The following is a 26,828-nucleotide window of genomic DNA, read 5'->3' on the forward strand; positions in this document are numbered from 1 at the left end:
AGACATCTGTCATGATTCAATCAATCAATGGTATTTATTGGTCACTTACTCTGTGCAGAGCACTGTACTAAGTGCTTGGGAGGGTACAACACAACAGAGTTGGTAGACAGGATCCGTGTCCTCAACATTCCTACAAATATCAGTTGACCCTTGGAGACTTTGAGGGGTTTGAGACTGTGTCCAGCCCAATTTGCTTGCATCCACCCTATCGCTTAGTACAGTGCCTGGCACATAGTAAGTGCTTAACAAGTACCATAATTATTATTTAAGGCCCCTCAGAGGTGTAATTCCATGCCACAGGAAGGTAGGAAATGTGACAATTCGGTAAACATGTAATATTCTGAGGCTAAACAACCTCTTTGATGTTGGGGCCTGAGCTGGGCCTGTTATCTTGACATCAGGGCCAGAGAAGTTGAAAGCCTGTCGCCTGTGTTTGTAGGCAACCACCTCCATCAGAATTTGGTTTGAAATTCACAGTGCTGCATTAGCATATCAAAAAGATTCCAGACCAGAAAATTGGTCTGGCTTCTTGACTAGGAAACAAAGTGGAAGTTTATTTAAAGGCTCTCTGCCTCTTCTGTAGGTCCGAATAATGTTGATTGTAAGCTGCAAAATCATTGGATTGTCTTGCTTTATTGGGTAAAGAGGGAAGTCAAGGACAGGGATCATGCCTACTAACTATTGTACCCTCCCAAGCACTTGGTAAACATTGTGAACACAGAAAGTTCTCAGTCAGTATTATTGATTTTTCTTTGGTTTGGTACTGGTTCAGTTCTTATTTTGTGACCAGCACTGTTGTAAGCAATGGGGTAGATCCAAGTTAATCAGGCTGTGCACAGTCCCTGTCCCACTTGAGACTCACAGACTAAATAGGAGGGAGAACAGCTATTGAATCCCATTTTACAGCTGAGGAAACTGAGGCACAGAGAAGCTAAGTGACTTTCCCAAGATTGATTGAGTGATCCTCTAAGTTGTTGCTTACCAGAAAATCACTGGAGCTTATTTGAGAAGGAGCGTACGTGGATAGAGAGGGATTACAGCCGTGCATATGTTTGTCCTTTGTATTGGAAGATGCCACTGATGGCAAAGGTCTCCTGAGAGTGGCACCCAAAAATGTTGTTCTTCATTGTGTTGTTGTACTGATTTTGTAGCATGATGCTGTTTTCTCTTTTGTCTCCCTGTCTCTCATTCCTTGGCAAAGCTTTTGCTTGAAGAAAGCCACTTCTTTCTCCATGGCACTGCCTCCTTTGGGTTTGTCCTCAGCAGCTGACTCTGGGGCTTTGTTTTACCACATTCTTAAAGTGCGGCCTCTGCCATCCTTACTTTTGTTTTTCCAACTTCCAGCTCTCCACGTGGCTGCTGTTTAGGGTGTCCTGCTATCGCTCATTCTCCTCACAATTGCAGCCAAGAGAGCGGTGTGCCTCTGGTTTCTCTCAGCTCCTCATGAGACAGAAATCTCTAGAGAAGCCCATGTTAGGATATGCTGATCAAGCTTGAAGAGTTCAAGGTGGTGGTGGTGGGATGTGAACTGCCGTTGATGTTCAGACCACCATCAATCCCATGCTCTGTAACCTGTCAGTAATAGTCCAGAAGCCTGTTGGCAAGAATAGCTGCCTGTTTTTACCCTCTTCTTATGCTCACTTTGGCACTTTGGGAGTAAGCACCCTTCCCCCCCGCCCCGCCAAACCTCACTAAACAATTTTTGAAAATAGGCATAATCAGTCAGTGGTATTGATTGAGTGCTTACTGTGTGCAGTGCACTGTACTAAGCGCTTGGAAGAGTATGGTACAACACAGTTGGTAGACATATTCCCTGCCCGCAGGAGCTTATAGTCTAGTGGGGGAGACAGGCATTAATAGAAATGAATAGATTACGGATATGTACGTAAATCCTGTGGGGCTGAAGGTGGGGGTGAATAAAGGATGCGTATTCAAGAGCCAGGGCGATGCAGAAGGGAGTGGGAGAAGATGGGCAAATTTTTGTCTTTCGAGGGACGATCACTCTCCTGCACATTTTATTCTGAAATAGACCGGCTTTGGGGTTCCAGAGATGTTATATCTAAAACTCCCCATTTGAGATCAAGCCTGGTTTTCATCCCTCAAAAACGTGCGTTCTCAGAGGCAAGCTAGGACGGCCCACCAGCATTACGCCATTCTCACAAAAGGAGTGTACGGGAGATGGACTTCTTACTGTAAAGATCACAACAGGCTTACCGTTTCTCTGCCTTATGAAAATAGCAAATCATACGTTCTTATCCCGCTGTTCCCTTTCTCCCTGAAAGGCTGCTATGTCTTGGACAAAGAAAATCTTTTAGCGCACTGAAGCAACTGAGAAAGGAAACTTTTCTCCCCGTAGATAATCCACTGCAGATTAAAGAGAATTTCTCTGAAGACTAGCTCTGATCCCGCATATAAACAAAACAAACCAACGCCATTACCCTCCTCAGAACATGATGCTAGTTGGGACATTGCATTGGTATAATTGAACGGGCAGCATCATTTAATGTGCTGCAAGCAACGGCATGAAGGTAATAAAATATTTATTTTGAGTTTTATCTCCCTAAGGGATGCCTCTTCCTCGGTAACGCATGAGCTATTAGCAGATTTCATCTTTACGTCTGCTGGTGTGGGTATCTATGACCATCACCTCCCAATTCCCTCTGCCTTTAAATTATTCCCCCAGAGCCAGGAAACAAGTGGGTTCCATTAGATTTTGTTCCACATATTTGACCAATCTGTATACACAGCACTTTTTAAATATGTATGAAGCCAGTTTTAGGCTGTAATCTCCTTTCAGTTATTTATACTACCGCCTGACTCTAGATTCTTATTTCTGACACCGTAATTTAGTGCTCTGTCAAAGGCACACGATTTATAGTTTCTGCAGGCTTCGGGGCTACCCCCACTGTTCACTTTTTCCTCAGCAATGTGGTGTTAACCTCGGACTGGAACTTCAGCAGAAACTTTCCTCTGATTAATCAAACGCTTGCAGCTTCGATGATCCCGTTATTAAATTTATACGGGAACCATAACCTCGGGGCTTTAAACCTATTTAGTGCTTATTGCTTTCCTAAACTGGCCAGTTTGCTCCTGGTTGTGTTTCAACTCCACACATGCCTTGTAGTAGTAGTGAAAATTAGTTGGCACCACATCCAGGGGAGTTGGAGCATGGGGCTGCGAGCCCGGGGACCTGGTTCTAGTCTCGGCTCTCTCGCTGGCCCGCTGTGGATCCTTGAGTTCTCTGGGTCTCAGTTTCCTCAGCAGCAAAATGGGGATAATGGACTGTGTCCGATCCGACTATCTCATCCCTACCCACCCCAGAGATTAGCGTGGTGTTCGGCACATGCTGAACGCTTAATTAGTGCCATCACCGTTATTAGGTGCCGGGGAAGATGGAGATATCTGTGGAAAGATATGCGGCGAAGCTGCTACTGTCTTTGAGGGCTTTTATGATGGGGAAGAGCATTCCAATATTTATCTTTCCTTTCCCTAAATCCTTTCCCTCAAGTTTTCATCCCAGCCCTTGTTTTCCTCCAAGCTTATAGCTGTGTTGGCTTCTAGGACTCCCCTCATCCTCATCTTCCTCCCATATTGACAGTGTCTCTGGCTCACTGTTCATACTCACCGCCCTCCCGCCCCCCACAACCCCCTTCCCCTCTCAGCTTTTCTAGATCCCATTCCTCCTCTTTTCAAGCCCTTCCTAAGAAGTCTCCTTCTCCTCTCCTCCTTCTGCCTCCCATTTCTCCACCTCCAACTCCTCCTTCTCTTCCTTCACTTCTTCCTTCTCCTCATTCCCTTACCACCAGATAATAACAATGATCATAATAATAATATTTATTAAGTGCTCACTATATGCTAAGTGTTTGGGAAGATGATGATGATGGCATTTATTAAGTGCTTACTGTGTGCAAAGCACTGTTCTAAGCACTGGGGAGGTTACAAGGTGATCAGGTCATCCCACAGGGGGCTCACAGTCTTCATCCCCATTTCACAGATGAGGTAACTGAGGCCCAGTGAAGTGACTTGTCCAAAGTCACACAGCTGACAAGTGGCGGAGCCGGGATTTGAACCCATGACCTCTGACTCCAAAGCCCGGGCTCTTTCCACTGAGCCACGCTGTTTGAAGATACAAGATGACCAGATTGGACACCGTCCCTGTCTCAAATGGGGTCCTCTAAGAGGGAGGGAGACCAGAGATAATAATAATAATGATGATGGTATTTTTTAAGCACTTAAAATGTGCCAAGCACACTGTTCTAAGCACTGGGGTAGATACAAGGTAATCAGGTTGTCCCATGTGGGGCTCACAGTCTTAATCCCCATTTTACAGATGAGGGACCTGAGGCACAGAGAAGTTAAGTGACTGGCCCAAAGTCACACAACTGACAAGCGGCAGAGCTGGGATTAGAACACATGGCCTCTGACTCCCAAGCCCTTGCTCTGTCCACTAAACCATGCCATTTTACAGATGAGAGAACCAAGGCACAGAGGGGTAAAAAATATGGGATTTGTTAAGCTCGCTCTTTCCACCAAGCATTCTACTAAACTCTGGGGTCGATACAAGATAATCAAGTCCCGTATGAATCTCATGATCTAAGTAAGAAGGAGAACAGATATTGAATCCCCATTTTGCAGATATGGGAACTGAGGCATAGAGAGGTTAAGTGACTTGCCTGAAGTCGCAACAGGTAAATGGCAGAGCTGGGATTAGAACCCAGATTTTCTGATTCTGAGGCCCAGGCTCTTCCCAGTAGACCAAAGTCACCCACAGGCCAGTTCTCCTGACTCTCAGTCCCCTGCTTCTTCCTGTGAGCCCACTGTTGGTAGGGACTGTCTCTATATGTTGCCAACTTGTACTTCCCAAGCGCTTAGTACAGTGCTCTGCACACAGTAAGCGCTCAATAAATACGATTGAATGAATATGACCCTGCTCCTCTCTTGACCCTGACAGTTCTGTGTGTGTATGCCTTTGAGCCACCGTGGATGAACAAACTTTCAAATGTTCCCCTACTAACCTAGCAGTTTTGTCCTCATCCTCCCATCTTGATCCTGAGAAGTGCGTCTTTCCACAAGCCCAAAAGGATCCTGGGACTGACCACTGTGGATTCTCACTCGGAGCCTAATTCTCACTCTGAGCCCGACGCCAAGTTCCTCGACTGGCTGTGGTCTAATTCATTAATTTCCCTCCGATATTTAATTAAAAACGTCGCTGTATCTTGGTAAAGGTTGTGGAACAGCCAATTAAAATTTCCATCACAGCCTTTCAAAATTAATTAGCCATTAATGCCATAGACTAACCCCTATCACGAATGTTTAGCTACTGTATCAAGGAATTGTCCTCTTTGATTTGTGAGAATTGTAGGAGGCTTCTCCGCGACACACATTTCAAAAACGGGAGACCATCTGCGGGGCACTCTAAATCACGACCTCCATCACGCTCGGAACCGGCGACCCCGTGGAATGTCAATTCGTTTTGCTGTAGCAGCGGAATAAGTTCCTATGGGAGAAAATGGCTGGTAGCCTCACTGGGGACTGTAGCATAGCCCATTGAAAAGAGCTCAGGATTGGGAATCAGGAGACCTGAGTTCTAATCCCGGCTCTGCCCCAGGCCTGCTTTGTGACATTGGACAGGTCACTTAATCCCTCTGGGCCTCAGTCCCCTCATCTGTAAAATGGGGTTAAGATCCCTGCTTTCCCTCCTTCCCTCTTTGATTGGGAGCGCCACATGGGTCAGATCCTGGGTCCGATCTGATCATCTTGCCTCTGCCTCAGCGTTTAGCACATAGTTCATGTTTGATATTTTTCGGGTGATGGGGACAAAAAGGAAGAGCCAGTAAGGTCCAGGACGGGATGGAACTCAGCACTTAGCGCAGTATTTTGTCATATAGAAAGCCCGTATTAAATGCCATTATCGTTGTTAGGGCAACCAAGAAGATAGACAGGTCAGTGGTTCCGCCGTTGGCGCCAAGGAAGTGATATTTAAGTGTGAACTTTTCTGACCCTGACATTTTAAGGCAAATTTCACAGTTGGCTTTGAGGAATGGGAGCTAGCTGTTGATTCCTGACACAATATAACTGGCTAGTGTAGTATAGAATAGGTTCATTTCCATCCATCCCAAATCATCATCACTGAACTCCACTGGAGGCCCACTGGCCCGTGGAAGTATATATGTATATATGTATGTACATATCTATTACTCTATTTATTTATTTATTTATTTTACTTGTACATATCCTATTTATTTTATTTTGTTAGTATGTGTGGTTTTGTTCTCTGTCTCCCCCTTTTAGACTGTGAGCCCACTGTTGGGTAGGGACTGTCTCTATATGTTGCCAATTTGTACTTCCCAAGCGCTTAGTACAGTGCTCTGCACATAGTAAGCGCTCAATAAATACGATTGATGATGATGATGATGATGATGATTCCTGCCAATTCCGCTCCTTGCCTTTCCCTTTGTTCGCCGATTTTGGCAGGAACCAGCTCCAACACAGACTGGGCCTTGCCCTTCGACAGATCCAACTGAAAAGCTTGGACCGTTTCCCTTGCCTGTTTAGAAAATGAATGTGAGGGGGAAAAAATACACTTCTGGGCGATTCACAGCCCATGCAGAACAAAATCCCCTCTCCTCCTGGAAGCCTTCCTGGATTACTTGCTGTTCTCCTCAGATTTTGTCCCTCTTCAGCACCTCCACACCTATGAAGCATTTGTATATTCACAACCACCCAGGGCCCTTCTTTATGCAGTTTACATGTCCTTTTACTTAACTCATATGTATATCTCATTTTCCATCTTCCTTCTATCTAGAAATTATTGTAGTGCTTGTCTCCCTGACTAGATTATTGGATCCAGGAAAGCAGGGTTTGTGTCTATGCTATGCTATGTGATTTTCCCAAGAGTTTAGTACAGTGCTTTACACTCAGAAGCAAAGAGAAGCAGAGTGACCTAGCGGAAAGAGCATAGGCTTGAGAGTCAGAGGAACTAGATTCCAGTCCTGACTCTTCCATTTGCCTGCTGGTTGACTTAAAGTCACTTAGCTGCTCCGGGCCTCAGTTTCCTCAACAGTAAGGTGGGGATTAAATACTTGGTCCCCCTCCCCTATAGGGGAGCTTTGTGTGGGACAGGGCCTGTGTCTGATCTGCGTATATGATATCTTCCCAACACTTAATACAGTCCTTGGCACATAGTAAGCACTTAACAAATATCACCACTATCATTATCATATCAACACATCAGGATGAAACAGCTCAGCCAATAACTGAAGAAACTGAAAAATATATAATTATATATACATATAATTCATTCATTCAATCATATTGAGTGCTTACTGGGTGCAGAGCACTGTACTAAGCACTTGGAAAGTACAATTCAGCAACAGAGACAATCCCTACCCAACAACAAGCTTGCAATCTAGAAGGGGGAGACAGACATCAAAGCAAATAAACAGGCATCAATAGCATCAATATACATAAATGGAATTATACTATATATATCATTAATAAAATAAATACAATGACAAATATGTACATATATACACAATTTATGAGTAAATAATCAAAACCTATACCATGCCGAGCCACATCTATCTGTAAAGAGCTGGTCCCCTCAAATTAGAGAATTTTCTTTTCAACACCCAAGCCCCATGGGAAATTTTAAAGATGTTTCCCTTTATTCAATCATATTTCAGCTTCCTCTAAGCATACGTCATTCATTTCTCACCAAAGAAAGCCAGTTTCTGTTGATTTACCGCCTACTTCCCTCTCAGGGACATATCTGACATCTGTGGGCTTCAGACCCAGAGGCCACTGAAGGACCGTCACATTAATAAGAGACCTAGATCATTGCCATCCTACCATGCCCTCCTTTGCAAGTAATGTCCTTAAACCCACTAATAAAGTTTTTTATGAACTGTGAGGGCAATTTTGGAAGGAGAGAAATCATCTCTTTTAGGGAATCGTGGAAGCTTCTAGAAAAGAATGAGGAAATTCAAGATAGGAACTGGATGGGACTAGGGCAAGAGCGATTTTTTTAAAATTTCCTTTCCGAGCCCACAGTTTAAGATATTCTTGTTCAACTTGCCAGTCGGAGTGCAGTCACGGAAAGGAGGGATTTTATGGGAGAGGAGAATGGGGAAGGATCTAGGAGATTAGAAAGTCACTGTTTGGGATCTTTTCTGCCCCAACTAGAAATGTGCAAGTCCTGGGAGTTCAGTCCAAAGAGCTGGTGGGGGGGCCGTCCTTCGGATACCACCCTCAACCCTGTGGATTGGCCATTTACCTCCTCACCTCCATAAATCAAAATTGGTGGGGGCCATTTCATATTTTAATATTCAGGTCCACCATCTAGCAAATACAAGTCTTCTGCGTTGAGAAGGTGATGGGGGCAACTGCTTTTTCTCCACACTGAGATAGGAAATTAGCAATACTGTGATTCCCTAATTGCACCCTTTACTCTCCTATTGGTAAAGCAAAGCTGGTGGATGGAGTCTCTCTCACTTTTCGAAGAACTCAGGGGCAAAGTCAGGGAATGCACTGACTTTACAACCTCTTCATTACCTTCTCATTATCTTGTCCTTTTCTGGTAGTGTTACAGCCCTGAGTTGTCTAGTGTTTAATCAACAGGATCGTGTGGCGTCCATGGCCTCTCACATCTCAGACCGTCTGGAGCCAAATTCCATCTTGATAGATCCCTGCACTTAACACCTTAATGGTCTCAACAAGGAGCAGGGGAGAGAAAGTGAGATGTTCTGAGATGGGGCTAACTAATGAGAACCACACACAAATGCATTTGGTATTGGATTTGGATACTTTCAATGAGGGAGAGTGTTGTGGTAAATATTTTGTCTTCTACAGTTTCCGAGTTGGGGGGGAGGGAGTTGTGTTGAGGGGAATTAGGATGGAGACATGCACAGACACCGAAGAGAAAACGGGAGCACTTAGGATTGCTAAGTAATTTCAAAGTCAAAGCCCTGGTAGTTTTTTTTCCAATCATTGCATGACCACTATCCAACTGGTCATATATTTTCTCCAATGCTTAGTACAGTGTTTTGCATCCAGCAAGTGCTTAACAAGTGCAATAAGTGAAGTATATTGTTTGAAAGGGGAAAGAACTCAGTTAAAAGCCACAAACCCTGGGCATTTAATAAGTGTTTCCTGGTCAACCATATAAAACCAAGGAAAAGAGAAGTGTAATTGGGTTTGTTGCCTAGCTACCAAGATGAAAAAGAGTTAACAGTTGAGGAGGCATTTTGGAAAATATTTCTCCAGATCGCCCCACCAGATGTTTAGAAATTCATTCCTGGCTCCTGGGAACCTTTCCCTATTTGGTGGTCTGGTTCCTAGCAATCAAGCTCAGAGTAATGACCTGCTGTCTACTTGAATGTGGGTTTGGCTGGGCATGGAAGGAGCAGACTGGAATTCACTCAGTCATGTACTCAGTGGTGTTTATTAAGCACCTAGTAAGTGCCGGGCAATGTACTAAGCACTTGGGGGAGTGTACTACACCTGCAAGGCACACGTTCTCTGCCCTCAAGGGCCTTACAATTTAATGGGGGAGACAGAACAAAATGTTTGACAGTAGAAGCAGAAGGATAGAACTCATAATAGGATCATAGGATGACTGTGTCAGGGTGAAGTGCTAAGTAAATGAATATATGTATATATATGTACCTAATTGCTGAGGAGTGGAATAAAATACACAAGAGCTAAGTTTTGGTTTTCTAGGTGATAATAGTAGTAATAGTAATAATAATAGTGGTATTAGTTAAGCATTTACTACGTACTAAGTGCCAAGGCCTATACAAGGTAATCTGGTTGGGCACAGCCCCTATCCTAGTTCAATTAGGAGGGAGAACAAGTAGTGAATCCTAATTATACAGATTAAGAAACTAAGGCACAGAGAAATTAAGTGACTTATCCCAAGGTCAGGCAAGCGGCAGAGCTGCAATAAATGCATAAGTGCTAAGGAGCATCGTTTGATCAATCAATCAATCAATCAATCAATTGTATTTATTGAGTGCTTACTGTGTGCAGAGCACTGTACTAAGTGCTTGGGAAGTACAAGTTGGCAACATATAGAGACAGTCCTTACCCAACAGTGGGCTCACAGCCTAGAAGGGGGAGACAGAGAACAAAACCAAGCATATTAACAAAATAAAATAAATAGAATAGGAAGGGTTTGGAAGGGTTACATTGAATCTTTTAGACTGTGAGCCCACTGTTGGGTAGGAACTGTCTCTATATGTTGCCAATTTGTACTTCCCAAGCGCTTAGTACAGTGCTCTGCACATAGTAAGCGCTCAATAAATACATTTGATGATCAGCTGTTGACTTCCTCCTCTGACACCCCTACACCCATTTTCCCTAGTGGTTTGGTCTCCTAGAGGTCTGAGGTGACAGCACCTCCTGTTTTTCTTTCCTTCTTCCTACCTATCAGTAAATCATTGTGTGCGGGGGGGCACTGTAATGAACTCTCAGGAAAGTACAGTAGAATTAGTAAACACAATCCCTGCCTTCAAGTAGCTTACAGTTTACTGTTGTAGGAGCGTTGTACTAAGCACTTGGGAGAGCAAAAAAGAATAAGTAGACCCAATTCCTGCTCACAGGGAGCCAGCAGTCTACTTCACAGCTGCTCCCAAGGAAGCCTTCTTACAGTCCTATCAGTGGCTTACTGGGGTTTTCACCCCAGGCTCTTCTAGGTGACCCCCACTCCTTCCTCATTATCCAGGAGACCTCACTCCTCCCCAGCAGCCATCGTGAGATTTCACCCGGGAAATGTGATAAGTTTCAGAAATGGAGAATTTTGGACAGTGCCCGAGCAATTCAGAGATCTAGTGGTAGATAAATGGATAGTCGCTTGTAGGTAAGGCCAGGTAAGCCCAGGCCCGCTCTGCAAAAGATACTGCAAATGGAGTTTTGGGATCTAAACAGTTCTTAAAATAAGAAGAAAAAAGCATGTGCATTATATATTGTACAAGGCTCAGTATTTTCAGTTGCACTGAATACAATCGTATTGAGGGTTTTGCATTGGAGAAAAAGAAACACCGGGAATTTTCTAAATGAGTGGGTAAAATTTACCCGAAAGCAAAGTCATTAGTTCCGGAGTAATTTCTTTACCCATCCTTTCTCATCCAACACAAATTGGAATTACTTCTCATATGTTTCGATGAAATTATTTTTTGCAGGGTTGAGGGCAAGTCATTTCCTGTGAAAAACCGGAGGATTTTGAAAATAAAGCTTCTAATTAAAAAAAATCCTGAGAAATTGAAACAATTAAAAGACTGATCTTAGAGTTTTCTGAGTGATAAGGTAATAATAAAAGGGAATGATCAGGATTTATTAGAATTGTCATTCTAACTAGAATTTCCTGAAGCCTGGCATCGGCAATGTCGATGTCAGATAAGAAGCAAGTATTGCTTATGAAAGCCTAGAACTTTCAGTTTATAAATTCTTATTTGCATCCATCCTCATCATCAGTACTATATATTGAGTGCCAGCTGGGTGCCAAAAGCACTAGATTAGATGCTTGGGAGGGAATAAAAGAGTTTGCAGGCTTGATACCCTCTCATCTGTAAGCTCTCTGTGGGCAAGTAGTGTGACTTGCAACTCACATTGTATCCTCCCAAGTGCTTAGTGTGGTGCTCAGCATAAAGTAAGTGCTCAATAAATACCACTGATTGGTTGAGTGATGCCCGCCTTCAGGGAGCTTACCCTCTAGTCTGAAGACACTAAAATAATTTACAGATAGGAGGAAGAAGAAAAGGAGGCTACGAACATGTGTTAGTGCTTAAAGTAATCGAGTTTGTAAGATATGTACAGAAGGGCTACAGGTAGTAGTGTGTTCCCAAATGCTTAGGGTGGAAGTTGGGGCAGATATAGCCCTGGGACATTGGGGGAAGTACCCAAGAGATGGGATTTCGGATTCAGAAGGGCTTTAAAGATGGGGAGAGCTGTGGACTGAAGGATTTCAAAGGGGAGGAAGTGTGTCTGCTCGGTTGTAAAGTCCTTGAAGGTAAGATGTGTGTCTACTAATTCTGTTATATTTGTCCAAGTACCAAGTACAGTGTACTGCACATGTTGGGTGCTCAAAAAATAGGATTGATTGATTGATTGATCAAGAGATCAGCCACAGGAGAGAAAGAGAATGAGGTAGAGTGGGTAGGCTGGCTTGAGAATAATGAAGAGTAAGAGCTGGGATGGAGTGTGAGAAGAAAATGGATAAATGGGAGGGTGGTCTGCCAAATGAGATGCCCAGAGTCAGTGGTTTTTATGCCATTTATGCTTCTGTCTCTGGGGTAATTTGTGGTTCATTAATTTGATCAATTCACTGCGATAATTTGTACACCATGTGTTTTGCATCCTTGTTCTTCCTCCAACTCCCAATATTTGCAAATCATTTTTGTCTTTCAGTCTTCCCCTCCAATTTGTAAACTCCTTGAAGACAGGGAATATGTACTGTACTCTCTCAAGGGCCTGCTGCAGTCTTTTGTACTCAGTAGGTGCTCAGTAAATACCATTAATGATGATGATGATAATGATCGCACCCTTATTAGATATTAGGGACCTTTTCAGCAGGGCTTTATAGGGCAGAGGGGAACAGAAATTCACCCCTGGAGCTAGTTTGGTTCCAGGATTTCTGCCCTAACTGGGGGACTTCTGAGCAAGGACAGTTAATAACGATGGCACTGATGAAGTACATGTTTGGTGCCAAACACTGTATTAAGTGCCGGAGTGGGTACAAGATAATCAGATTGGACCCAGCCCCTGTCCTGCATGGCCTTCATTGGCCACAGATCTCTAGACGATTCAGTTAATTCATTCAATCGTATTTATCGAACACTTACTGTGTGCAGAGCACTGTGCTAAGTGCTTGGGAAGTACATTTCAGCAACAGAGACAATCCCTGCCCACAACGGGCTCACAGTCTAGAAATAGTACTTAAGTGCTTACTGAGTGTCAAGAATTATTCTAAGCACTGAGGTAGATACAAGTGAATCATGTTGGACACAGTCCCTGTCCCTTATGGGGCTCACAGTCTAAATAGCAGGGAGTAGGATGTAATCCCCATTTTACAGATGAGGTTACTGAGGCACAGAGAAGTTAAGTGACTTGCCCAGGGTCACATAACAGACACATGGCAGAGCCGTAATTAGAACCAAGTGCTCTGACTCCCCAGACCTGTTCTATTTCCACCAGTCCACACTGATTCTCAGTAGTGCAACGTGCAATAGTGTTGATTAGGATTTACCCCGGAAAAATACAGATACCCAAGTTATCCTGGACACACAAGTCTTATATCTCTTCATCTCTGGAATCATTCCCCAGGGCTTGAGGCCACGGGGCCCGGGGCGGTAGCTTCTCTAGGGACACAGTTTGGAATTCTGTACTTTACCCAGAAACCGTTTGTCTTTTGAAAAACAGCCACTTCTGTTCAAAGACCAAGCACCCGGTGGTGAGAGTCCCCACCCCCAACCTGAGGGGTTTTTTTATTTATGGTATTTGTTAGGCATTTACTACAACCCTTCTGATTCTCAATAAATAAAACTTGTAGACTATGGATTTGTGTCTCATCGTTTTCAGTGGTGGGGTTGTAGGTTAAAAACTGCGGAAGCAGCGTGGCTCAGTGGAAAGAGCACGGGCTTTGGAGTCAGAGGTCATGGGTTCGAATCCTGGCTCCGCCACATGTCTGCTGTGTGACCTTGGGCAAGTCACTTAACTTCTCTGAGCCTCAGTTACCTCATCTGTAAAATGGGGATTAGTACTGTGAGCCCCATGTGGGACAACCTGATCACCTTTATCCACACAGTGCTTTGCACATAGTAAGTGCTTAACAAATGCCATCATCATCATCGTGTGCCAGGCACCGTACTATGTTCTGGGCTAGATACAAGATAATCAGACTGGATACTGTCCCAGTCCCACATGGGGCTTCCAGTCTTAATCCCCATTTGCAGATGAGGAAACTGAGGCACAGAGAAGTGACTCACCCAAGATCACACAGCAGACAAGCGGTAGAGCTGGGATTAGAACCCAGGTCTTTCTGACTCCCAGGTTTTTTCCTCTGTTCATTAGGCACACTTCTTCTCTAAAGTGAAAGCCTGAAGACTTCCAAAACTATTACAGAAGACAGAAACCACAGAAAATTATTTTATAATCCAGTTTCCTTGGGATACTCTCATTTGCTGTAAAACAGAAAACCAGGAACGATCCAAATAAGTAGAAGGAAAAAAATAACCCCGAACCCCATACTCACCACTTGAATGCTTAAAAAGAAAGAATAACCTCATCTAAATATATTGATCTAATGGTAGTTCTTAAGGACGATCAATACCTCCAAATAATTCATGTTTTTGTGTTAAGTAAAATACTTTTTTTTAATCCCAGGAAAGGTAGCATTTCAGACTCTTAAAGTGAGTAATTGTCTCTCCATTCAGCTATTGATTTCTAGCAGTGTGCATCTTTCTGGTGTGCAGAGACACCGAAGTTGTGCCTAGAGAAATCACACTAATGTCCTTCTTTCCGAGAGAAGCAGGGGCGGGAGAGGAGAAGGAGGCACACACTCAATGAAATGCCATGCTAATGGAGTCCACTTTCTCAAAGAGAGGATTAAAGTGATAAAACTCCCTTTGAACCAAGATGATTAAAGTGTAATCTGACAGATTATATTGTATTTTAATAATTCCATTTCACGTTTACATTGTACCTTTCACCCGAGCAGCTCAAAGGGCTTTAATAAAGTTAACTAATTAAGCCTCATTAGACTCTGATGGCAGGGGGAAAGCTGTTATCCCTGTTTTTCAGCCTTGGACACTTGATAAATATTAAATAGGAACTGAAGGAGAAAGAAAGAAACAGCTGTTTCTCTTTGCTTCACACAGAAACCCCTGCCCATTGGCTTCAGAGCTGTTTCTGCCCAGCGTTTAGCCCAGTGCTCTGCACACAGTAGGCACGCAGCAACTACTGTTGTTTGATTCCCTCCCAAACACGCCTCCTCCTTGCTTTCTCATCACGGCTGACACCTCGTCATCGTCCTCCCTGTCCTGGAAGCTTGCAACTCGTGTAAATCTGTGACTCAATCAATAAATCAAGGGTGTTTTCTGAGCGCTTACAGTGTGCAGAGCACTGTACTGAGAGTTTGGGAGAGTGCATACCAAAGAGTTGGTAGATACGTTCCCCGCCTACAAGGCACTTACAGTGTAGAGATGAGCTTACAGTTAGACGCCTTTGTCTTTCATCTCCCCCATTGCCTCTGATTCCTAGTGGATTTTCCTTCACAGTGTTTCTGTCTTTCCCTTTCTTTTCATCCAAATGGCCACCCCCTAGTTCACACTTTAATCACCTCCCTGCTGGATTGTCGCATTGCTCTTCCTGCCTCCCCATGTCAGTCTGTCTTTCAGTCCGCTTGGCTGCCTTCTGAAAATGCCACTCAGAAAGCATCATTGTCCTCTAAGTCTTCCATTTGCTCCATTTGTCCTTGAAATAAGCAGGCATTTCCCACCCTCTCCCTGCAAGTAGGGGTAGATGATAGCTAAACATAAGAGGCAGCATGTCCCAGGGGAATCAGCAGACTTGGGTTCTAGTCCTGGCTCTGCCACTTGTCTGCTCTGGGGCCTTAAGCAAATCACTCAAGCTCTCTGTCTTTAGTTTCCTCATCTGTAAATTGGGGGTAGAGTACCTGCCCTCCTTATTCCTTAGATGGTTAAACCCAATAAGGACAAGGACTGTGTGATCCACTGAACTTGTCCCTACCTGAGCACATACCATTGATAAATTTCTTGATTGTAATTGATAAACTAGTCAGGAAAATAGTGAAAGAAGCATCTTCTCTGATTTTGGTTTTCCTGTTGCCTGGGACCAGCACCCACGACTTAGCTTTATTTGCTGAGGTTGACGCTCCTGAAAGCAATGATTTCTCATTTCTCAGTGGCCCACTCCAACCTGTAATTGCTGGTTTTGCTATCTCCGGACCTTGGCAAACGGCCAGCAGATTTATTTTTTATTAACACCCCATTACCTTCAACAGTAAATTTCCATAAAAAATGGAGATGCCGTGACTACTTGAGTGATTTCAGATTCCTAAAATACGCAGAGAACATAACAACCTAACAAAATTTGCTACAGGCCAGATTCCTTGATGCCCTCCCATGTACCATACACCTTTCAATCAATCCATCATTACTGAGCACTTACTATGTGCAGAAGACTGTACTAGATGCTTGGGAGAGGGCAGTACAATAGAGGTGGAAGACTCCATCCCTCCCCTCAAAGAGCTTACAGTCTACTGCATGCAGAACACTGTACTGAGTGCTTGGGAGAATCCAGTGGATTTGGTGAGACATGATCTCTGCCCTTAAGGTGTTTACAGTCTAGTGGGGAAAACAGACAATAAAATAAATAGCAGGTAGAGGAATAATACTTATGGTATTTGTTAAGCGCTTACTATGTTCTAAGCGGGGAAGCAGAAAACCCAATTCAAGAACAAACTGGGAAATATCCAACCTGAAAAATCAGCACCTGGAAATGATGTAGCTGTGAGGAGCAGAGGGGGGATGGAGAGAAACAACAGCGAAAAAGCCAACTTTCTCCAGGCTGATGCTGAAGTATCTGGCTCTTTAGCAGTGACTTTCTTCCAGTATAAAGGATGCCGACCCCTGCACTTTCTTAGAGGTCAAAGCCCCCCGTCCCCTGACCCTTCTCACTTCTGATGGAGGATTCATTTCCTTCTCTTAACCCCATTCTCCCTGGGAGGAAAAGATGGCAGGGTGTTTGCTGAATTTCAGGACTCACATGTTGCCCTGGGTGGGGCTAGGATGACATCCAGACTCCAGAATAGCCCAGGCCAGCGCAGGACATGGGACTGGCCACCACCCAGCTCGCGACCATTGTAGCCCACACAGTTGGACAACGTGTCCTTTGGCTCCTACGACTCTGCCCTCCCTGCAGCCCTGAGGCAATTAGCCAGGGACTTTCTTGAATCTTCATAGTGATCGCTGACTAAATAGCTGCACTAACTAGGTAGGGACCTGCAAGTGAGTCAGAAACACTCCAGCATTTAATATTCCAGTTTCTTTTAAAATGGTATTTGTTGAGTGTTTACTATGTGCCAGGCACCGTACTTAGCGCTGAGATAGAGACAAGCTAATCAGATTGGATACAGTCCCTGTCCCACATGGGTCTCCCAGTCTTAATCCCCATTTTACAGATGAAGTAACTGAGGCACAGAGACATTAAGTGACTTGCCCAAGATCACATAGCAAACATGCCGTGGAGCTGGAATTAGAACACAGGCCCTTCTGTGCTCTGTCCGTAGGCCATGCTGCTTCCTTGGATCACTGACATCGGCAAAGGGTCTCTTGGTTAACGATTGCTTTTTAGCATGAGCTGTAGTGGTGGGATCTATTGAATTTATAGCGCGACATCCTCACTGTCTGTCTCCTAAAGCCCAGCTTTGTGTAATTTAAAGGAGATTCGTTTATTGTTCTGCAAGCCCTCTGTCAGAGGAGCAAGCAGGCTCTCCACAGCCTTGTTTAAACTGAGCGCCCCTCCCCTTCTGCCATCCAGCCAGCTCACCCAAGATTTTCACCCTGCGGTGGCTGGAATGTCAACGGAGATAATAATGCACATGATTTGAGTATTGATTCTTTCCTGCCTCAGAGCTGTGGGACAGAAAGAGGACTTTGCGGATCCAAAGGACTGCTTCTCATTGTCTACGTGTCTCTCCTCCTCTGCCCCCATCTTCCTCTGTTTCTCCCATTTTCTTTCTCTTTTCCTGAGTCTCTCTCTCTCTCTCTCTTTCTCCCTCCCTCCCTCCTTTCCTTCCTTCTTCTCTTTCACTAACCCGCTTTCTTGGTAGGAGGGAAAGGCCGATGCTTTCAGCAATATAAGTACCAGTGGTTCTGTGTGTGGTGCCCTGGAGAGCATACAAGATAAGGAAAAGACAGGGTTCCTATCTTTAGGAAACTTCATCACAGGTAGAGACAATAAACACAAATGCTATTAATCAGCTACACCATGGCCTGAACACTTCATCCCTCTCACAGCAACCTATTCACTGTGGCTCACTCTCATCTCTCTCACTGACTCCTTGCCAACGTCCTCCCTCCTGCCTGAAATTTCCGCCCCGCTTCATATCTGACAGAACACCACTTTCCTTATCTTCCCACTGTCTCCCTACTAGAATAAGAGACCTTTCTTGTCTGATCTCTCATCTCCCAAACCACTTTTCCTTCCTTTGTCTCTCCTCTATGCATTGGGATCCATACCCACTAACCAATTTAGAACTCATCCTGCTCCGTCTCCTCAGCACTTAGGTCTACATCCTTATACTCTGTTGCTTCCCCTCTCTGTAATTTACTTTAACTTATGGCCCTCTTCTAGACTGTAAGGTCCATGAGTGCAGGGATCAGGTCCACCCACTGCACTGCACTTCCCCGAGTGCTCAATACAGTGATCTGAAGCACAGTAAGTGCCAGATAAATATCATTAATAGATAAACTAGAAATAAGCATGAGTGTTGGGGTTATTATTCAGAGCAGACTGATTAATCAGGATAGCTCCCCGTTTTAAAAATGAGGAAATGAACCAGAGAGAGGCAGAGTGACTCGGCCAAGGCAACATAGTAGTCCAATAGCGGATCTGGGGTTAGTTAATAATAATAATAATAATGATGGTATTTGTTAAGTGCTTACTATGTGCAAAGCACTGATCTAAGCACTGGTTAGGCTCTAAGGCTCATTACCTCCAGTCCCGAGCTCTTTGCACTAGGTCATTCGCGCTGCACATTACATTGCACTATAGGTTGGGTAGCAATATAGGCGAGTTCATGAGCAGAGGAATCTTTTTTCTCATTAATTTTCATATTCTCTTGGAAGGTTTCATAGGAGAGCAGGTAAATTGAGGATTAGAGGAGCTGACTCATATTTAACACCAATGTCAGAAACAGAAAAACTTTCAGACTCCCAAGTAACCCATTCATTCATTCATTCATTCATTCAGTAATGTTTGTTGAAAGTCTACTGTGTGCAGAGGACCGTACTAGATGCTTGGGAGAGTCCATGGAAAGTGAAACATACAGTCTCTATCTTCTAGGTACAGTATAGTGCACAATGCTCTGCACACAGTAAGCACTCAATAAATACGATTGATTAATTCTAGGTACTGTCACCCTAATGGGGAGACCAACAGTTTGTATGCATAGTGTGACAACAGAGGGAGAAGCATAGATGCAACTGGGAATAGAAAGAATTACAAATAAATGAATAAATAAATGAAGCATGTGAATCGATATTGGCAGAGGAGCTAAGGATGGCTGAAGATACATAAGTTCTAACCATTAAATCCAAAGCAATGGATCTTCCAATTCAGTGTACTGGGATATTGTTTCTATTGTGAATCACTTTTAATATACTTTTTTTCTTCAGCATCTCCATCTGGAATCAATCAGCCCAATGGTATTTATTGAGCATTTACTGTGTGCAGAGCACTTGGGAGAGGACAATACAATAGAGTCAGGAGATATAACTCATGTTTTCTACTGCGTGACCTTGGGCAAGTCACTTAGCTTCTCTGGGCCTCAGTTACCTCATCTACAAAGTGAGAATTAAGACTGTGAATCCCTTGTGGGGCATGGCGTATGTCTAACCTGATAAGCCTGTATTTACCCCATGGCTTAGAATAGTGCCTGGCACATAGTAAGCACTTTACAAATACCATAAAAGGATATGATCTCTGCCCACAAGGAGCTTACACTCTAGAAGGCGAGAAAGACATCAAAATAAATTACAGATAGGGGAAACGGCACAGTCTAAGGATATATTAAAGGCTACGTAGAAGGATATGGCAGAGGAGTTGCTTCTTGAGAAGCAGCATAGCCTAATGGCTAGAGCCTGGGCCTGGGGGTTAGAAGGACCTGGGTTCTAATCCTGGCTCCCCCCCCTTGTCTGCTCTCGACCTTGGGCAAGTCACTTAACTTCTGTGAGCCTCAGTTCCCTCATGTGTAAAATAGCGATTAAGACTTTGAGACATATGTGGGATAGGAACTATGTTCAGCTTGGTTAACTTGTATGTATCACAGCGCTTAATACAAGGACTGACACATAGCAAGGGCTTAACAAATACCATTAAAAAATCAATGTTAATGACTTCTTGGTTGATCTTTCAATCAAGAAACCCAGTACCTTGAAAGATTTTTTTAACAACACTATCAGTAGACTGGGAAAATCCGACTTCCAGTAGAACCCCAGGCTCTCAGGACCAGAAACATGTGAACTTGGGGAATTCAGTTTCAGAGAAGTTTCTGAGGATGAACACTGATAAAGTCGGCACTGGATGTTGATGCTGCCAGAAAAGTTGTACAAGTGTCTGGAGGTACTTCAAGTTTCTGACTAATATCAGTCACTCCACTAATATCAATGGCATTTTCCGATTGCTCTTGCCAATTGTCAATCCAAACACCCGGGCAGGAGCAAAGCCAGACTGTGCTGATGAATTTGTTTAGGCTTTTTTCTTTGCTTCCATTACCATCAAACCATGAAGGTGAAAATTTCTTCTCTTGATTAAATGATAGAGGAGAAGGAGCTTAATTTGGGCTCTCGTCGCTTCTAACCAAAGAGTTAGTTGTGGTATTTACTAAACACTAATTAGGTACCAGTCTCTCCCTCTGAGATTGTGAGTCCCATGCGAGACAGGCACCTTGTCTGGTCTGATTTTCGTGTATCTACCCCCAGCACATAGCAAAGTGTGACTTCAAAATGGAACAAAAAATGTTCAAAGCCCAAATATTTCTGCTTTGTTATTTTGCTCCGCAAGGAGCCTCCTGAATTTTCGTGAGTGCACAATGGCCAAGTCTAATCCAGTCTTTTCAGAAGAAAATTGATCCTTCTGAAGTCATTCCTTTGGTTCCTAGGTTAGTATTTTCATTTTCGCCAGGGTTATAACCGAGCCAAACTCTTATCCAACAGAACCAGTGTAACATATGCTAAAATTGTTGTGGTGGTCTACTCTTTATCCCGGAGATTCAAACTACAAAGATAAATCTCTGCCATATAGCGGAATGATAGCTGCATTGATCTTCTTCACATTCCTGATTTGAGTAATAACTGTGACATTGATTGGACATATCCCCTTTTGTCTTTAAGAAAGGAAGAGCCATTTCATTCATTCATTCATTCAATCATATTTATTGAGCGTTTGCTGTGTGCAGAGCACTGGACTAAGCGCTTGGGAAGTACAAATTGGCAACATCTAGAGACGGTCCCTACCCAACAGCGGGCTCACAGTCTAGAAGGGGGAGATAGACAACAAAACAAAACATATTAACAAAATAAATAGAATTCATCCATACTGACCTTCTTTGTTGGGAGGTGATGTGGCCTAGTGGAAACCTCGGAACCTCTTCTAGACTGTATGCACATTGTAGGCAAGCAATATGGCTGTTTATTGTTTTATTGTACTCTCCCAAGTGCTTAGTACAGTGCTTTCCACACAGTAAGCTCTCAGTGAATATGAGTGAATGAATGAGTTGGGAAGATCTGGGTTAATAATAATGATATTTGTTAAGCGCTCACTATGTGTCAAGCTCTGCCCTGGGGTAGATACAATCAAAGCAGATCAGACACAGTCCCTTCCCACATGGGCCTCATTGTCCAAGGGGAAGGGAAAACAAATGTTTCATCCCCATTTTGAAGATGAGAAATGGAGGCTCAGAAAAGCCAAATGATTTGCCTGAGGTCACACAGCGAGCAAGTGGCAGAGCCAAAATTGGAACCCAGGTTCTCTGATTCCTAGGCCCTTGCACTTTCCAGTAGTCCACACTGGGTTCTAAATTGAGCTCTGCTACCAGCCCGCTCTGTGACCCTGGGGAAGTCAGTTGACCTCTCTGGGCTTTAGTTTCCTCCTATGTAAAATGGGAATAAGGTATCCCTCTGTCAATCAATTAATCAGTGGTATTTATTGAGCACTTACTATGTGCAGGGCACTGTCCTAAACACTTGAGAGTGTACAATACAACAGAGTTGGTAGACATGCTCCCTGCTCACAGCAAGCTTATAGTGGAGAAACTGCAAGGGGGAAGTAGTGTTTTTGAAGGAAGGAAGGAGTACAGCACATTATGAAGTGCCTGCAGGAATGTTATGTACCAAATCCATTTATGGCCAAAGTGACCAGTAAGCTCTTGTGCAAAGGGAGGTTGTCTACCAACTTTGTTATACTGTATTCTTCCAAGTGCTTAGTGCAGTGCTCTGCACATGGTAAGCACTCCAAAAATGCAACTTATTGATCAACTGTTGATGCGGAGCTGAAGTACGAGGGCCCCGACAGGATATTGCTTGGTATCCTCTGCAGTCTTCACGACACATCAATCAATCAATCAATCAATTGTATTTCTTGAGCGCTTAGTGTGTGCAGAGCACTGTACTAAGTGCTTGGGAAGTACATGTTGTCAACATATAGAGACAGTCCCTACCTAACAGTGGGCTCACAGTCTAGAAGGGGGAGACAGAGAACAGAACCAAACATATTAACAAAATAAAATAGAATAGATATGTACAAGTAACATAAATAAATAAATAGAGTAATAAATATGTACAAACATATATACATATATACAGGTGCTGTGGGGAAGGGAAGGAGGTAAGATGGGGAGAATGGAGAGGGGGATGAGGGGGAGAGGAAGGAGGGGGCTCAGTCTGGGAAGGCCTCCATGCCAGCCAGCTGTTTTTCCTGGTGACTTCTGTTAGTTTGTCAACTCCTTGAGGACAGGGACCGTGTCTACCAACTCTTTGGTCTTTCCTGAAGCGTTCAGTACGGTGCCCTGCACATAGCCGATGCTTGGTGCACCTATTGATTGATGCATCCCATCAAGGCAAATTGAAAAACCCCCATATTTCCAGGAATCCTGTTGTGAGGAGCCTTCTTTTATTGCATGTAAGATTAATGATAGCTTTCCCACATTCCGTTGTCTTTGTGGAAACAGATGGAATTTTAAGTGTGAGAGCTGTAATAAAATTTGTTACTCCCTGTGACAAAACATTCATTACGAGCTATCATAGGAATACTGGCTCTGTAAACTTGGCTTTTAAATAGTTTTCAATCTTAAATGTTTGATTTATCTAGCAAGGTAAAAGGTAACGAGGTAAGCTACAGAAACCCCAAACTATATTTTAGCCAGCCTGATAATGTTGTTTATTAGCCATAGAAGCTGTGGAGGAATATTTATTCATCTAAGCATTGCTGCTGCTGCTTCAATAAACGGTTGAATTGCAGCAGGCAGGATTATTTATTTTTCCGAGGAAGCGACTATGGCATCAATAAAAAACAAATAGTGGATGAAGCCAAAGATATGAAATTGATATTAATAGACAGGCAATATTTGAGCAATGGGTATTGTTGATTTATATTACCTGCCTTGAAAGAAAATGGTTGCAAAGACATTACAAACTTTCTTCTTCTCCCACATTTAGGACTTTGAATGTATCATTTATGGGTATTTACTGAGCTCCTTCTGAGGGCAGAGTAGTGTAGTAACATGCTTCATTGGGCACAACAGAAGCCAGGAGTTTACAGTCTAATGGAGGAGTTGTAAAGACCTTATAATAATAATAATAATAGTATTTGTTAAACACTTCTATGTGCCAAGCACTGTTCTAAATTCTGCATTAAATGAAAGGTTTATTTCATGTTTAATATTAATAAAGGTTTATTAACCTTTATTAATGAAAAGTAAATGAATTGGGAAAGGTAATCAGATCGGGCATAGTCCCTGTCCCACATTGCAAAATGGGGATAAAATTCTAGTTCTCCCCCTCGGGCTGTGAGTCTTGTCTGGGGTGGGGGCTGTGTCCAATCTAATCAACTTTGCGTCTACACAGTAGCACAATGCTCTGCCCTCAGTCAGGGTTGCATAAATACTACTACTACTATTATTTGCACATCAACCTCATCATATTTATATTCAAACACTAGGATAAGTACACGATAATCAGATTGGATTTATATTGTATTATATATTGGATTTATAATATATTATAGTTATATTAATGTCTGTCTTCCCCCTCTAGACTGTAAACTCATTGTGGACAGGGAACTTGAGGGCTTATTGTGTGCAGAGCACTGTACGAAGCTCTTGGGAGAGTACAGAACAAAAGAGTCGGTAGACAACCCCGCCCTACCTCCTTCCCCTTCCCACCGCACCTGTATATATGTTTGTACAGATTTATTACTCTATTTTACTTGTACATATTTACTATTCTATTTATTTTATTTTGTTAATATGTTTTGTTGTTTGTCTCCCCCTTCTAATAATAATAATAATAATTTTGGTATTAAGCGCTTACTATGTGCAAAGCACTGTTCTAAGCACTGGGGAGGATACAAGGTGATCAAGTTGTCCCACGTGGGGCTCACGGTCTTGGTCCCCATTTTACAGATGAGGTAACTGAGGCCCAGAGAAGTGAAGTGACTTGCCCAAAGTCACACAGCTGACAAAGGGCGGAGCCGGGATTTGAACCCATGATCTCTGACTCCAAAGCCCAGGCTCTTTTCCACTGAGCCACGCTGCTTCTCTTCTAGACTGTGAGCCCGCTGTTGGGTAGGGACCGTCTCTATATGTTGCCAACTTGTACTTCCCAAGCGCTTAGTACAGTGCTCTGCACACAGTAAGTGCTCAATAAATACGATTCAATGAATGAATGAATAGACAGAATCCCTGCCCAGCCGGCGCTTAGAGTCTAGTGAGGAAGACACATATTTAAAATAAATTGTAGTTGGAAACAGTAGAGTATAGGGGTGTTTACATAAATGCCCTGGGGGTGGGGGGGGAGAGTAATAAGGGGCTTAAAGGGTACAGACCCGAGTGTAAAGGCGACACTGAAGAGAGGGTGAATGGGGTGGGGAAATGAGAGTTTAATCAGGGAAGGCTTCTTTGATGAGATATGATTTTTGAAGATGGAGAGAGTGGTGGGCTGTAAGGTAGGAAGGGAGAGGAAAATATGGGCAAGAGGTTAGCAGCGAGATAGATGAGATAAACTAGACTGTGAGCCCGCTGCTGGGTAGGGACAGTCTCTATATGTTGCCAACTTCAAGTACTTAGTACAGTGCTCTGCACACAGTAAGTGCTCAAAAAATACGATTGAATGAATAAAGACAAGGAGAAGCAAGGTGTAGTGACTCAAGCACGGGTCTGGGAATCAGAAGGTCATGGGTTCCAGTCCCAGCTCCACCACATGTCTGCTGTGTGACCTTGGGCACTTCATTTCTCCGTGTCTCAGTTACCTCATCTGCAAAATGGGGATTTAGACTGCGAGACCCACATGAGACAGGGACAGTGTCCAACCTGATTTGCTCGTATCCACTCTAGCACTTAGTACAGTGCCTGGCACATAGTAAGCACTCGACAAATTCCATAATAAGCAGCGTGGCTCAGTGGAAAGAGCCCGGGCTTTGGAGTCAGAGGTCATGGGTTCAAATCCCAGCTCCGTCAATTGCGAGCTGTGTGACTTTGGGCAAGTCACTTTACTTCTATGAGCCTCAGTTACCTCATCTGTAAAATGGGGGATTAAGACTGCGAGCCCCCCGTGGGACAATTTGATCGCCTTGTAACCTCCCCAGTGCTTAGAACAGTTCTTTGCACATAGTAAGCACTTAATAAATGCCCTCATTATATAATAATAATAATTATTATTGTTATAAAGGTACAGTGAGTAGGAGAGCTTTAGGAGAGCAAAGTGTCAGGGATGGGCTGTAGCGGAAGATGACTGAGGTTGAAGTAGGAGCATCTGCAACTTTGACCTACGCAACAGGTTGCCCTTAGTAGCCGGCCCAAAGGAACAGATGTTTGTGCCAGCGTTGATCGTCCCTTATTCGGAATTCCGGTCCGAGGGGATGTCTTTGATCGAGATCATCCTCAGCAGCAATTCTGCATATCTAAGTGGAAAGCTCTTGGTATACTGGCCAGGATATTAGGTGCAGATGTTCCTTGAAGGCAGGGAATGTGCAATTTATTTCTGTGTTCTCCCACAGTGCTTTGTACTTAGATAATTGATGCCACTGGGTGAGGACATTTGTCTGTCTCACTAGCCAGTTGGCACAGGCTTGAGAAAAAGCTGAGGGGGCAGGAGTGGTCAATAGTTCAGAAGTAAAAGAAATCCTCTCGATTAAATAAGTGTAATTCTGCTCATCACAGAGCAAATTGAAACAAGAAAATTTGGCCTAAAACTGTCCAGATGCATATATCCATTCTGTCAGCCCTTTCTGACATTGGCAATTAGTCAATCTTTTTTTTGAATGGATTGACAATTGAAATAATAATAATAATAATAATAATAATAATGGCTTTTATGTGCAAAGCACTGTTCTAAGTGCTGGGAATTACAGGGTGATCAGATTGTCCCCCGTGGGGCTCACAGTCTTCATCCTCATTTTACAGATGAGGTAACTGAGGCCCAGAGAAGTGAAGTGACTTGCCCAAAGTCACACAGCTGACAAGTGGCAGAGTCGGAATTTGAACCCATGACCAAATCAACCCATGCTCTTGATCTCAGCTTCCGAATCATACGCTGCCTCCCAAGCCAGCTGTATTGAAGAGGAGATTGGAATTTAAGGTCATTCACCACGTGCCATGGAACATATGTTTGCCCAAACTTTGCTGATTTTCCAAGATGCACAGCTGAGGGAGAGAGGAGCCCTGGGGTGTAAAATTGCCTCCTTTAACACATAACTCATCCCTGCTTTGAATATAGATGGTGATAAGCAAATGCCCAAGTAATCAATGAAACTGTGGCAGTCTTTTGGGGCACAGCAACTCTGGGAGAATCCTGGGTCTCTTCAGGAAAGATCGA

Source organism: Tachyglossus aculeatus, chromosome 20 (assembly GCF_015852505.1).
Source record: "Tachyglossus aculeatus isolate mTacAcu1 chromosome 20, mTacAcu1.pri, whole genome shotgun sequence".
In the NCBI taxonomy this organism is placed as follows: Eukaryota; Metazoa; Chordata; class Mammalia; order Monotremata; family Tachyglossidae; genus Tachyglossus; species Tachyglossus aculeatus.